The 15791-nt window shown below is 45.6% G+C and overlaps 1 protein-coding gene across 3 annotated transcripts in view; it reads right to left on the reverse strand.

Annotated features, from left to right (window-relative positions):
• The window catches only part of VRK1 (VRK serine/threonine kinase 1), an 85095-nt gene extending 81481 nt beyond the window's left edge, over positions 1 to 3614 (reverse strand). For 2 of the 3 annotated variants that reach the window (XM_076003734.1, XM_012791064.2), the window contains exon 1: positions 3379 to 3614. The gene's annotated coding sequence lies outside the window, so the exon portion shown is untranslated. Of the gene's footprint in view, positions 1 to 2887; positions 2982 to 3378 lie in introns of those variants that run through there. The other variant, XM_076003733.1, reaches the window with a different exon arrangement.
• Positions 3615 to 15791: the final 12177 nt, after the last annotated feature.

The raw sequence follows: 15791 nt of genomic DNA on the forward strand, positions 1-15791 counted from the left end.
AATTATCTTGCAATTCAATTACTTCCATCTAGTGTATCTTCCCTCTTAGTGAATACAACTTATTGATAAACATTTTAGTATGCACATATATTTAATATTCATCCTAAATATTTGCCATTCTCAACAGTATATGCCTTAATTTTCAAATCCTACAGTGCTGGTTCCCATCCTATGGGAACCTACCATAGAGAGACAGGGGTTACTGCAAAAATCATCAAAACTCATGTATTATTTACCTAAATGACTAAATAATATGATTCACAAACATATTTTGCCAAGTTGACAAAGATACTGTAGCTAATAAAATTCTTAATAAATCTGTTGAAAAAGGTCAGTAAAAGTAGTTTCTTGGCATTAGTATTTACTGATGAATATTAAAAACCTAACTCCTAATATGGGGACAGGGGCACACCTCACACTTGTCTTGACTCTATAGAGCACTTTTCTATTTTAAAGTAATGCCCATATGTCATCCAGAACAAGAGTAGTAGGATGTGCTCAAATTTGAAAGCAACGATTTAAAACAACATTGGGAGAGATGGAGCAGGAGTAGGAGTAATTGGGAAAGTACATGACATTACAGCAAAACAACTTCAGAATGCTGGGTGCCTAAATATCATGGGGGGGGGGAATTAAAGGGCACCGCACTCTTCGCTTCTTTATAATGGCAAGTAGGAACATACTCAGGAATTTTGGTCAAAAGAGCCAAACATATCCCAGAGTACAACATCTAGCTTAATGTTTTGTCAGGATTCTAGCACCTCTTTAAATTAATCTTGCATCTTTATTAAAAATATTCTACATTTTATCATTAATAGTGCAGTTTTTCAAATATGCCCTAGGTATTTATTGACTTTTTTATGTGCTGAATAGTCCAAAAGTCAAAAAAAAAAAAAAAAATGACCTACATTAATTTAAAACAAAGAAAACTTGCTTCAACAAAGCACTACAATAGCAAGAACAGACTTTGCACCTAGTACAATTCCTGGCAAATAGGAGGCACATGACCTCTGGTGAATAAATAAGTCAATTTCTTCTCAATCCAAAAAATAACCCTGGCTAGCATGTAAAATATTCTACCAGTCTGAAAAATATTCTCCAGTCCTATTCAGTTACCAATCCATTCTCAGAACCCATCAAGACCAATTTTCATGAAAGCCTCACTCACACACACAAAGAGGCAGCATTTAATTCCCATTAGGCTCACTGCCTGATATATGGAGATATGAGCATTTGCACATTTGCATAAATTCAGGAGTCATCCTTCATTTGATATAAAGGTAAATCTGAAAGCTTTGTTTCATTTCCAAATAAGTTTTATTTTTCAAATCAAAAATATTTTTTTTAAGTTTTATTTTTCAAACCAAAATCCTATTCATAGTACATATTTTATTAAGGATGCTTTTAAGGAAAAAAAAACATGGTTGTCAAAATTAAAATCTTGTTTTTTTCTCTTCTAGACATCTGGGACATTCACTTATATATTTATTATTACTTCACATTAGTTCTCAAATTTTTAAAAAACCTGGCCTATTTCCTTAAGAAATTTAATTTTAGGGTCTGTCAACATTTTGAATGTATTACTGTTATTTTTAAAATATACACTTGCATACTGGAATAAAACTTAGCATAAGCTTTCCATATAACCATTTCCTGGGCACTTACTAACTTACTATATGCCAGGCTCTATGCTTAACACATTACTCCATTATCTCATTTGTTTAACAAATATCTTCTCATAATTTTTGCAGCACTGAGCATAACAAGAAGCCACTGCACTATAAAACTGATATGTGTACTGGATACCCGTACTAAATTGACAGTAATGCCTAACACAAGTTTATTGTTATTAAATTCAAGTTGTGTTACTGTATTAACACAGAATCTGATCAGCAATGTTGAGACGTTCAGAGAACACCATCTGTGGTAGCATCAACGGGGAAAGCTATTATTATTTAAGTGACTACTTGAGTTACATTCCCTTCTATAGGTAGCACATGAACATCATCTTACCTACTCAGAAATTTAATTCCAGTCACTACTTGCCATGTTGAACAACATAAACGTAACCTGCACGAAATGACTAAACAATCCCTACTTCCTTCCGAAATTACTTTAAAATTGTAGATTAAATTCTTCCCCAAAGTAACATGCTCAGCATGTCCTTAAAAAAAAAAAAAAAGTGCCTTTTTCTGAACTCTTGAAAATAAATGCTGCCCTACATTTTTTTCACTCTTTTGAATTTCAGACTGAACAGACGAGCTATTCAAGTAAACAATAATAATAATTGAGATTCTTCAACAATTCCCTAAAACCACCACCCTCTTAAAACCAAAACTGATGTTTCCAAGTGGATCCAAGAAAGAGAGATTGGGGGGTGGGGGGGGGGAGAAAAACAAAAAACAAGTGACTTGAAAGAAAAGGGAGTGGTCTCCAGAGGAACCCAGTTTCTGTCTGTCTCTCTTCTCTCTCAGCGATTCTGGTGCAGTCTGTCAAATTTAACTCACTCTCCTAAGAGTTTTGAGACCAGAACCGAAAACTATTTCGGCGGTAGGAAATTCTGTGTGTTGCCCTTAAGTGCAGTTTCATCAGCCAAGGGTGCCGCCCTGTCAGCTAGGGAGAGAAAAGAGGAACTGTCCAGAGGGGCACGAAAACCCCTCGTAAACACCGACCGCGACTCTCTCGCCTCGAACCGTGCCCCAAAGTGCAAGTTCTAGGGGCCTGACCGCGACGTGGCAGGTAAATACGACACGGGGGCGGCCGCAGGGTCCCCGGGCCGGGACTGCGATCCCGGGCGGGGCACCTGTCCCGCTCAGGTCCTAGGCCCCCTCTGGGACGCCCTCGCTGGCCACCGAGCCTAACCCCCACTACTCCGGCCACTACTCGCCTGCCCCGTTTTAAGAAAGGTTTTCGGTATCCGCAAAGTACGGTACTGGCGCACACTGCGTCTCCCTTCTAGACTACGAGCTCCGTGGCGGCAGAAAGGCCTCGTCTGTCCTGGTCGCCCTCAGCACCGGGCCGACCCACACACCGGGTCTCTCGGACAAGGCCCCGAGCGCCGAGGAGGCGAAGCAAGCCCGAGCGCGCTACGGGGCCCGCCGGGACATGGAACTAACTTGGGGGCCGGCCTGGGGCCCCGGCGGGGCCTGAGGGAGACCGGGAGGAAGCGGCCGCCGGCACAAGCTGAGGTGACGCGGCGGACCGCGGCCCCGGCGAGCGGTCCAGCCCGGCGGCGCCTCTCGCAGCCCGGCGCCCGCAGGCCGCCCCCGGCCACCACCGTCCGGAGGCCCAGCGCCGGCCCCGGGCCCCGGCCGCCCGCCTCCGCGCCCCGGGCTCTGCGCGCGAGCTCTCAGGCCGCGCCGCCGGCGGCGTCCCTACCCCGAGCCGCAGGCCGGACGCCTTCTGCCCAGTACGAACTTCCCGCCGCTTTCGCCGACTCGCAACTCGGCAGCGGCGCCGGCCCCTTCACACCCGGCAGTACGGAGCCTCCCCATTGGCTGGGGGCGACGCGGGGAGGCGGGGCGCGCGGGAGCGCGGACGGGCGAGGCGGGGCCCGCGCCTGCCCCGCCGCCTTCCGGGAATGCCGGGAGCTGTGGTCCCGCGCGCCCGCGGCTTCCTGGGAAGCGGAGTCTTTTAGGCCAAGTGAGGACGCGGTCCTGCCCCCAGGGCTTCTGGGAAATGTGGTTTACAGCCTCTGCTTCCGCCCTTCTGATCAAACACAGAACTGTACTCATCGATGCCATACAGACCGTATTCGGAGTGGCTTGATTTTCTAAATGTGTTAACAAAGGGCTGAGTGTAAAAGAAGCCCTGTGTTCCCACTGACTGTCTCTCCTGCATACTTTTCTCGCACTCTTGCCCATCACCCTGGGGTGCCCTCCCACTGCAGTCTGGTTCTGTTGACTATGGCCTGGCTCCGATTTCACCTCAGTTCAAATCTAACTCTCCCACCCTATAGCTTTGCAACCAAAGGAAGTTACATAACCTTTAAGAGTCTCAGTTTCCTGTTTTTGTCAGGCTGAAACGAGATCATCTATATTACACAGGAAAGTGACTCCCAATGCTGGGAGCCTCTTCAGGTCCAAATGGGTCCTTGGCTTTGAGTAAGAAAGAATTCAGGAGCGAACCAACAGTATAAAGTGAAAGCAAGATTTATTCAGAAAAGCAGAGAAAGTCTACTCCACAGAACTAGCAAAACCTAGCTCTCCTTGCAGAAGAGAACAGGCCCCCTGGTTCCTGTTGCCTTTCTATTTAAGCAATGGCTTAATTATAGGCTAAACAAGAGGAGGAATATTCTTGGAAGGGGCGGTGTTTCACCATCTTGGTTCTAACCGGTTGGAACTTGCCCTGTCTTCATCCTGTTTTGGTCAGGGTAATTTGAAACTTTAGTTTTGAGACTTCCTGACTCCGGCAGTGTTGTGACAATGCCCAAAGCAATGCCTAAGGCAATGACTGCAGCAATGCCCAAAGCAGTACCTGCCAGTTCCCTATCTCATATAAGATAGTACTTTGCACTTAGTGCTCAATAAATAGTAGATATTATTATTATTTAGTATTGACATGTGCCTAAATCTCACCTGTCTTTTGTCAATGGAAAAGAATACAAACTCTGTAAAATAATTTAAAGAGTTTCATTCCAAGCCAATTAGACCATGGCCCAGAGAACCATGCCTAAGAGGGCTTGAGCAAGTGGTCTGGCCATGGTTGGGTTACAGTTTGGTTTTATATATTTTAGGAAAACAGGAATTACACATAAAGTCATAAATCAATACATGGAAGGCATACATTTGTTTGGCCCCAAATGGCAGGACATTTCAAATCACAGGTTATGGGTGAGTTTAAAGATTCTTGATTTGTAATTGGCTAAAGAAATAAAGTTCTGTCTAAAGGCTTGGAAAGTTTTAAGTTAAGGAAGCCTATTAATCAGAAACAAGCCACCAGACATTTACCAAGACTCAAGTGATCTGTTAAGTAAATTGATGACCTGCAGGTGTGGTTTAACTTTTGCCTCACACGGTCTTAGGTTTGTTAATAATTTTGTATCTTACAGTTACAAAGAGTAACTCCAAAAGGGGGAGACTATAACTAGGCATGTCTGACCTCCCTTCTCCTTATGGCTAAAACTCAGCTTTAAGGTTTGGTTTGGTTTGGGGCAGGGTCCCCTTGGCCAATAAGGGGTCCATTCAGTCAGCTAGGAGGGCTTAAGATTTTATTTTAGTTCACACTTTCAAGGCCTATTTTAATGTCTACCTAACCCTCTGTAGTATTTCATCCGTAATTCTCTTATACCACAGTTTGCTTTGTATTTATAACCTGTTGTGTAAGTCTTCATCACCCATGACACTGTAAGCTTATTGCAGACTGGAACAGTGTTCTAGGTCAAAAGTACCAAAGCCATACGCAGAGGGAGATGAACAATGAAGCCAATGAAGTACAAGCATCAGGATCTCACTTGCACAGGTCCCTTCCAAAGCCCTGAAAAGGGCCTTAACAATATATTTATATAGCTTTTTTGTTTCATCTTCCAAGATAAGATTTTTTGTATGATTTTCTTAAAGTGGATCTTGCAAAATTGTCTAAGCTTAGGTCCCCACACAACCGGGGCTGGGGGGAGTTATGCCCATAGGACAGTTCAGTGTAGTGCCTGATGTCTTACATGTGCCCCTCCAGATAGCCCCACTGCCCCAGATACTTACCCAGCCTGCCCTCTGCCCCAGGAAGCTGACTGCTACAAACCACTTCAAGGTCCCTGTGCTCCCTGGCTTCTGTAGGGAACCCTGTAGAGGATTGGAAGGAAAGAGAAAGGTCGGTTAGCATAGGATTTCCCCTGGATGCTTGCTGGCAAGGTTACTTCCAATTGGCTGGGCCCTCAGCTGAAGGTCACTGCTCCCTGGTCCACCCACCAGTTTGCAATAACAGTCGTTCCCTTTGTTTCTTGGTCTGGCAGTGATAACACCAGGGCTGCAGCTCAGCCCCAAGTTACTGCTCCAACCTGCGTGGTCCCACCCCCACACCTTTGTAAATAGTCCTGTTGCAAGGACTATTTGCAAGGACCCTCTTCAAATGATGCTGTTTCAAATGTGTCATCTGCTTCCTGTCGAGACCCTGATGGAAACACACGCATAAGGTGAGCACTCGATGAATATTTATTGGCAAAGAGTCTCAAGATTCTCACATCTCATGGGTGTGGAATCGCCCAGCAAGACTCTGTGGCCAGAATCCACTGAGAGGAAGACATTCTGCACACTCACGCGCGCGCACACACATGAGCACGTGCTAAGGAGACTTGGAACAGGACTGTCTGTCACAGTGTGACCATGTTCCCTAACCTCGCCACAGACATGCGGAAGAAACGTCCCTGCTTCCACACTGGGTTGACAATTGGCTGCCCTTAAAGCACAATTAAATCAGCAACCGTGCACGGCGTATTCCAGGGTGAGAACGGGATGTATTTATTCTGGAGCTCATGCCCTGGCACCCTCAGTAGGGTGACTTACTGTAAAACACTCCTTAAATGCAGCTATGCTCCAAGGCAGTTGCCAACACCTCCAGCACCACCCACGCATGCCGAGATGTCCTACCAGTGCCGAGCACAGCAGGACCCCAGTCTAAGCTGCCGTTGCGAGACCACGTGTCTGAAATGCTGTAGGTGGGGCTATAGCTCCTGGCACATAGGAGACCCTTGACGAATTTGTGAGAGTTAATGGCTTGGTATCAGGATCAGGGTTGTGCAGAATGTTAACTAGATTTGCTATTACTGGGCTTTGGAAAATAAGAATTGAACTAGGGAGAAAAGGTTCATGAAAATAATTCCACCATTTATTCAAAAATACCTATACAGTCCAAACATTTACCAAACACTGTGAGCCAGTGATTGGGCTAACCTTCAGGGATTCTGGCTTAACTAGTGTTTACAGAGCCCTACTATTTGTCAGGCACTGTGCTGTTTCACAGACATTATCTCCCCAATTCTTAGAGACAAGAAAATATCTCAAAGAATTCAAATGACTCTAGGTTCTTGAATCTACTTTTTTTTTTTTTTTTTATGAGACAGGATCTCATTTCCTTGCCCAGGCTGAAGTACAGTGGCATCATCGTAGCTCACAGCAACCTCGAACTCCCAGACTCAAGTGCTCCTTCTGCCTCAGCCTCCCGAATAGCTGGGACTACAGGCATGTGCTGTGACACCCGGCTAATTTTTCTATTTTTGGTAGAGACAGAGTCTTACTATGTTGCTCAGGTTGGTCTCCAACTTCCGGACTCAAGCAATCCTGTCTCAGCCTCCCAAAGTGCGAGGATTACAAGTGTGAGCCGCCATGCCCAGCCTCCCAAATCTACTTCTAAATGTTCTTTTTACTGCCCCTTTATGCACAGCTTCGATATATAAGGACAGTTCTTATAAGGGAATCATTTCAGCACAGTGGTAGAGACTTGTATAAAATGTTGTTGTCACAGTGAAGTACTGGTATCCCTGGTTAAGGGGCCATAAGGCTAAAGCAGAGTGACCCAGGAGAGGGTTTATTTAGCTCAGTGAATAAAAATGTTCCAGCTGCCCAGCAAGGGCAGACCAACTAAAAAATTATATACAGGATCTGTATTGATTTACCACATAGCTGGGCCCCAGAGGTCCCTTTTTTTTTTTTTTTTTTTTTAATCTCTAGGAGCCCTGGCACAAAGGCAAGGAGAAGTAAAAATGGTCCACAGCACTTTGAGGGAGCATGCAGAAGGTGGCATTGGCTCTGCTGAGGCTGGACCCAATCTGTGAGGTGCAAACAGACATGATAGTCATAGGCAGCAACACTGCCCTGGCAGGCTGCCCAGGAGGCACTGGTTCTACCTGTGAGTCAGTCCTTGTTCTTGTTGTTTTCATCTGCAGAATGGGAACAACCTTTCTGGTCCAACCAGCTCTCTGCCTCCCAGGCTGGTGGGAATCACCATATTCTCTTTAGAAAGCCTTTGATCTCTCTGGAACAAAGCCTCTGGGGTGTTATTACTCAGTGTAAGTGGCCTAACAACAACCTCAGGAAATATCACCTCCTGGGAAGAAGGAACCAGGAGGAGGCAGAGGAGCAGGTGTGATCAGAAGTCTTCTGAGGGCCCTGCCCCGGGTTTGTACCCCTCCATGCCCTCTGATGCTCCATTTCATCCCAAGTGCCTAGACCTCTTATTGCTATTTCCCTTTTAGCATCTTTTGATCGTCTACCATGTGCCAGACACAGTGTCCTTAGCACATTTATAATCCAGCTGGGACAGCCAGGCATATCCACAAGTCCTAGTGACTACGATTTTTATGAGAACCTAATATGTGTTGGGAAACCCATTTCACAGAGCCCTGCGAGGTGGGGGACATGACCCCCGTGTCCAGAGGAAGAGACAAAGGCCCGGAGAAATGAACCGACTTGCTAATTACCAATAGAGCTGTCCGACTCCATATCTGCCCTGATATCCAACGCAGCGGCTGAAGTTGGAAAATGTAGTGAAGTAAGAGCGAACAGGAGGCACATCCACTCCACCCAGTGACAGTGCAGGAAGAAGAGCAAGTTGCCCCGCCAGGCTTCAGAGACAAGGCAGCATTAGCCCAGTTACTCTGCTGAACTAAAATCCAGTGACTCCCACAATAGTAGTAAAGACAGGTTCTTTTAGACATTATGACACAATAATGGATGATTCTAGATTATCCTGAGGTCAGAGGCGTATGAAAAGGCCTAGGAAATGTTTCCTCCTCCTTCTCTTCCTCCTTAGAATAATGAACTCAGTGATGGTGATGGTGGCGATATTGATGGGTGACAGCTGCCATTTATTGAGTTTAAGAATTTGCCAGGAATTGCGCTAATCCTTTACAACCGCCATTTCAAGAAATCTTCACAATAACCTTTGAGGGTTAGGAACTTTGCCCCCATTGTGGAGATGAGGGTACTGAAGCTGAGAGAAGGTATGTCACTGGCTAAAGGTCACACCGCTGGTAAATGACGCAGCTGGACTTTAACCCAGGGTTTTGACTCAGAAGACCAAACATTTATCCACTCTACCATGTGGTGCACCAAACACTCATCATTTCATGTGTTTTTTATCTCCTGAGCGGGTTTTCAAATTTCCATTATTATTTCATCTTCCCCAAATCTTGAGAGATTAATAATATAGGAAAATTTAACGTGTGGGCCTCCAAGAATGACCGAATTGTTTCACAGAGCACCGGTGAAACTCTCTGGGCTGAGCGTGATGTGAGCCACGTGCAGGTTGCTTTGTGCCCACTCCATGGGAGGAGTGCCCAATGGGGTCTGTCGACACTTGGCATCCATTTCCACTGCCTTCTACTGTCCCTTCCTACTACAGAGGTGGCAACACTGAAAATCGCATTTGCCAGACACCCTAGGACTTAGGGCTGTGGTTGCAAAAAGTCCCCCCGTTAGATTCCTCAAAGAAGATTTGGAGGGCAGGAGTAAGGTGGCAACATGGTCATGGGACCTTGGGATTTTTCTGCAGCAGTAATCCAGTGCCTTGTCTCTAATTTTATATGTGTCATAAAGCAGCTATGTTGGTGACAGTAGCAGCTTCCTAACGTGGTTGTAAGTTTGTGTAGTAAAGAATGGGACCTTGCCCAAAGAGAAGTCTGGCTTTTGTCCTCAGCAGTTGGAAGGTAATCGTGAAGCCCTTGGAATATCATGCCTAACAGGAGTATCTTTGTTTGCCTGAAGACCTTAGGTCACCAGATAGTCTGACCATATAATTTAGTGGGGGGAAGACCTTACCAGATAACCTTAGGGTACTGGCTGGTCATGCCAGAAACACCAACAATGCAATTTAGGATGTTTTGGGTCATGCAGTATCAGTCGACCTCCAGAGGGACTGGAGAGTGATACTATCTATATGGGCAACCAGCTGAACCTTTGTGATGTGGCCTCAGTAAAAACTCTGGACACCAAGGCTTGGGTAAGCTTCCCTGGTGGGCAATAGTCCATCTATATTTCCACAGATTAGTACGGGGAAAGAAATACTGTCCTAAGCCTATGAGGAGAGGACAATAAAAACTTTGCATTTGGAACCCTCCTAGCTTCTGCTTCTTCTCTTGCTGATTTTAATCTGTAGGCTTTCCCTGTAATAAACCATGTCCATGAATATAACAGGTTTTAATGAGTTCTGAGACTCTTCCTAGCAAATTATCACAAATGAAGGTGGTTTGGGGACCCCCTTCCCACCAAACTTGCATTTGGTTTCAGAAGCAAGGGTGGCCGGCCGGGCGCGGTGGCTCACGCCTGTAATCCTACCACTCTGGGAGGCCAAGGCGGGCGGATTGCTCAAGGTCAGGAGTTCCAAACCAGCCTGAGCAAGAGCGAGACCCCCGCCTCTACTATAAACAGAAAGAAATTAATTGGCCAACTAATATATATAGAAAAAAAATTAGCCGGGCATGGTGGCGCATGCCTGTAGTCCCAGCTACTCGGGAGGCTGAAGCAGTAGTATCGCTTGAGCCCAGGAGTTTGAGGTTGCTGTGAGCTAGGCTGATGCCATGGCACTCACTCTAGCCTGGGAAACAAAGAAAGACTCTGTCTCAAAAAAAAGAAGCAAGGGTGGTCTTGTGGACTATATTCTAAATGTACAGTTGGCTAAAACTCTTACAGTGTTCTAGCCAGTGCGTGGTAGGCCAGCCCTTTAGTGCTTTACTCTCTATATTACATCCCTTTGTGCTTAAAATACCTAGAATGGTTAACTGGGTCCTGCATAGAACTTTGACTAATACAGGAAGGAAGCTGCTCTGATAAATGCAATCTCTTATCCATTCTAAGATGCAAGCTTTTCCCATTTTAATACCTCTGAAATCAGGATATATCTTGCAATCAATGCCAATTATATTAATAATTGGAAGTGGTTTTATTTTTTATTAGTAGCACATAAAATAATGGGGCATCTTACACTTGATGGAGTCTTAGATTTGATGACATTCTTCGATACGTGGTGCTTGCCTCATTGGAACTTTTCTTAAGATCATTTCTCCCTTTCATTCCACTTCCCATATTGCACACTGCGTCTGATGCTTCTAAACTCCCAAGGGCATGGACTTCTCTCCTTTCTCCTTCTCCACACTTTTTGAAATTGATGACACACATCCTTAGAGAAAGAGAGAAGCCATGTAGTAATACAACAGGACATGGGTTTTGTAAATGAGATAGACCTGAGTTGGAGCCTTCTTCTGTCCCTTAATTGCTGTGTGACCTTGTATAAATTATTAACCTTGCTGAGCCTCCCTCTTCATCTGCAAATAATAGGAACTGTTGGGATTAAATGAGATAGCATCTGCAAAATTCTTGGCCCTCGTAGGCACTCAGTACGGGTTGTTTCCTCCTCCTTCTGCTCATCCTTTTGTTATTGTTCTCCTTCTGAACATCATGAGGTCTGCCTCTCACATCACTCCATCTCCTGGAGCCAAGCTTCAAGCAGCTGTCACTACATATTGTCAGTGGCTAGACACAGACTCAGGTCAAATACACATATACGTCCATATCCAGCTGCCAAGCTGCAAACCAGGAAAGGAAGGGGAGCTTTTTCAAAAACAAAAGCAAATTGTTGCTTTTATTTTCGCAACCATCCAACTCTTGTCATGTTTTGATTTCAGGGCTGCTCCAAGATTCTGGGACAAAAGGCACTATATATAAGCATTATTATGAAACTCAAAGGGGCTCTGTGCAAAACAAAATCCTTTCATCACAAGAGAACTGGAGAGACTTGTTACCAAATATAGTTGCTGCGTGGAAAATACAATTTTCCTTTTTTCCGCACATCCTCACCGTTGCCACCACTGTGCTGTAGCTAAACCCACACCCTATCAATTAATTTATCAGCAAATATTTTAAATGATAATGAATAACATATTTTGGCAGTTACCATGTGCCACACGTGGTCCTAAGTACTTTATAACTACTAAGTCATTTGGTCTTTCTGGCAACTCTGTGAGGTAGGTACAACTATTAGCCCATTTCACAGGTGAGGAAATTGAGACCTGGAGAACTTAGGAAACTTTCCTGAAGTCATACAGTTAATAACGGGTGAACCCAGGGTTTGAACTGAGCTGTACAATGTCAATGATTATGTTCTTCCTCTGTGTCAAAAGGAATATGAGATTGCACAACAAAAAAATGGCCCATGGCCCTGATCTTCAGAAATCTGTCATCTGATCATCAAGATACATTGTCTAGTAACAGGCACGATAGTAACTGTCCTGGCGGTGCAGGTGCAGCAGAAATCTCAGTGAGCCAGGCTCTTGGAGAAGCCAGAGTTCAGGAGCTAGCTGCCCTTTATTTTTAAGAATTGCCGTGTCCACCTCTAACCTCCACCACCAATTTCTCTGACCCTGTGGTCTCCTCCCAGCTCGGGCAACAAGGGTCTTCCAGTTCTATGCCTCAGGGGAGGAAAGCCACAGGAGAGGGAACAAAGATGGTAATTCTCAGCTTTCAGAATTTTAAAATACAATTTTGAAACTCACAGCAATATAAATCAGAGAAGGTTTTACTGAGTTTCAAAAACTGATGCCTTTGAATATCAAAGGTCAAGGCCTTGGAAGAAGGCCAGAGCATGGAAGAAGTTTCAGAAGACCTCTCTCTGCCCAACACTGGATCTGTTTCGGGGAGAGTGGGGAACAGGGAAGAGAAAGGTGTCCCTGAGAAGGGCCCTGTGTGTATGCTGCCCCTTCCCCACCCCAAGACGGAATCCCAGGTAGTGTTGGAGACAGAACCTCACAAGGGCCCCATTTGATGGGTTTCAGAGCACCAGGTCTCACCCGTCCCCTGGATGCTCCCTGCGGCACCCATTCCGTGTGTTACGGGCTGGATCACACCCCTCCCGTCAACCGCTGGTTTAAGCCTCCCAGTCTCTGCTGTTTTGCTATGGCAGCCATAGCTGACTAATACACATGGTGACCAAAACCCAGAGCTGCAGAGCTGCGGGGCTCCGCCTCCAAACCAATCCCACCCACCCCCTGCCCCAGGCCACCCCCTAACCCCTCTCAAGGCCTGGAGCCCCATCTCTGTCTCCCACCGACAGCTGGCAGCAGCCTGTCTGTGAACCAGGCCAGGAGTCCTTCCTTCTTCTGTCACTCGGGTTAGAGGGGAACTACAGTAAGGCCAAAGCATGAGCTGAGAAAGAGATGTTGGTGCAACTGTACTTTTAAATGCTAAAAAGATCAGCAGAATTCCTAGGAAAATAGTGAAGGGGGCCAGGAACGAACTGTGTTGCACGTCTGTTACAGGAGGCATTATTTGATCCTCAGTATCAAGCTTGAAAGGCAGGTGTGGATACCGCAGCTAACAGATGAGAAATGGGATCTTTAACTGTGCTTGTGACTAGTTAGTGACAGAGTGGGGCTTTATACCCAAGATTAGCTGACTCCCAAGCCATGATAACTCCACACTGCCCACTAAAACAGATAAGTGGGCATCTCTCTCTCTTTCACTCTCTCTCTCTCTCTCTTTCTGCACAAAAGTCTCTGGCTAATACCTTGAGAGAAAATGAATAATCAGAACATGTAATTAATTGATAAATTATGCTCACTTCAAGCAAACCAGCCAATTGCTGTTTCGTCTCTCACAGGTAGGACTTGATTGCAGACCATTAGTGACCACTAATGAAAGAAAGCCAGGCTGCAATTCACAAGTATGTTTGAATTTCCCAGGACTTGCATTTCACACCAGGGAGCTGAGCTCAGCCAACATTTTCATAAACTAACACCTGCACTGGAGGCATAAAGCATGATTTAACCGAGGTAACATTTGTCTTTGGGAATTAAAACAAACCAAAGGGTAATTTGGGAACTTGATCATTCTTTCCCGTGACTGTCGTTGGTCTTAGCTTAACATAGGGATAAGCCTCAGGTGTTTTGAAAATCTGTTAAGCAGCTTTAAGAGCATTCAGGACATATTGCAGAGCCTTTCAGTGCCTCCGCTGGTTTAACCTGAACTTTATTCACTTACTATATTTACTGAGCGAATATTTACTGAGCACCTATTAGGCACTGTGCTAGGCTCTTAGGATAAGAATGAACAAGACGAGATTGTTGTCCATAAGATGCCGCTATTTTGGGGCAGATGGACACAAACGGACAGTTATAGGACAAGGGGGTGGTTGTACAACGAGGGGGATTGTTGCTCACACACTCCTGTTTTCACAAGGAAAATCCCATCCTATACCCTAGGGGCTGCACTATTAGAGAGGAATGTCAGACCCTCTCCCACTCACTCCTCCCAGGTGAAGAGAAGTGACATGTGGGATTGGTAAGACTAAGAGAAAGAACCCATAATGGGTGGGGAGGAGGCTGAGTCTGTCTGTCTGTCTGTCTCTCTCTCTCTTCCTGCCCATGCCTCCAAGGTGTAAGAAAGCTTGGGTCAGCCCTTGGGTCGTAACTCAGGTCTGGAAGCACATTCTCTCTCTCTGGCTCAGAGGGGTGGGCAGAGACTCCTTGTGTCTAGTTGGGAATGGCTAGGCTCAGGGGAGTCACCCCAGGGTTTAGATCTGGGGCCAAAGTCTAAGGAAGCCCATTGGCCACAGGTCAAGCCATACTCTCCAATCAAGCTTTACCTACAGTAACGCTGGCATTTTGCTATCCATCTGTTTGATTCTGCGTCTACATTTTCATGTATTTCAACAGTCAGAGGGGAGGACATGAGTGTTATTTAACTGGGCTCCTAAACCCCCGTAGCTATGGCGGTGATGACCAGGGGCAGGTGAAGGAGGGAGGAGGAGAGACGGCTGGCCCAGTGGAGGGGGTGGGGCTGCTGGGTAAGGATGGACCCTGGAGTGGGGTTCTGCAGGAGGAATAGGTGTGAATCAAACAGACAGGCACAGGAAGGGCATTCCTGGCAGGAGGAAGGGCCCATGCAAAGGCATGGAAGTAGGAGAGAGGCTTGGAACATTGGAGAAATTGTCAAAAGCTCCCCTCATCTCCTGACTCTCCATGGACTGCACCTGCTTAGCTGTGGCTGCCTCTTTAGAGAGATCTCTGTCTACACGTCCTCATCTCTCTGAGTACACATATTGTTTACTACGTAATGGCATTCATATTCCCATCGCAATGCTCTATCCCCAAATAAACTTCTTTTAGAGAGCCTCTCTCTGTTTGTCATTTAGGTTGACGGGCCCTCTAGCCCGTGCCCTCACCACTGCACCCCAAGGCCTCTCTCTCAGCACCCTATGTCTTTTCTTTAGAGCACTCATCACCAAATTCACCACCCAAATGTAACTGCATCTTCTGTTGTTTGTCTTCTGCACCAGACCGAAGATTCACAGGGCAGAGAGCTTGTACAGTGCCTGGCACACAGTCCACAGCCAAACATTCATTCGAATATTTGTCGAATGAATAAATGAATCGTTTGGTATGGCTCACTTACCAAAGCCTGAGCTTGTGTAATGTATCAATATCTTCTCTCCTAATGTCATTAAAATACATTCCTGCCGCATGACTTCCCCCCTTCCCCTTGTGATCCTGGAGGGATTTAAATCACCAATAATCACTCTGGTTTGTAGCTGGGCTTATTTGTACATAATCTGTTACTGACTACTTTTAAGCATGATCAGGAATTTCCAAGTGTAATAGGTGTGACTCAGTATTTTGATTAATCAGCTCAGTAGGGAAAATTTCTGTGGGTAATCAGACTGAACATAAAGACAGGGCACATGCTGAGAATGAATGGAGGGAGGGGAAAGAGGGAGAGAGACAGAGATAAAAATTCTTTTGTAGCCAGAAAGGCAGTTAGAGTCAGAGCCACAGAACTTGTAAAGTTTTTGTACAGTGAAGTTGGCAGCTG

The sequence above is a fragment of the Microcebus murinus genome, chromosome 6, assembly GCF_040939455.1.
Source record: "Microcebus murinus isolate Inina chromosome 6, M.murinus_Inina_mat1.0, whole genome shotgun sequence".
Lineage (NCBI taxonomy): Eukaryota > Metazoa > Chordata > Mammalia > Primates > Cheirogaleidae > Microcebus > Microcebus murinus.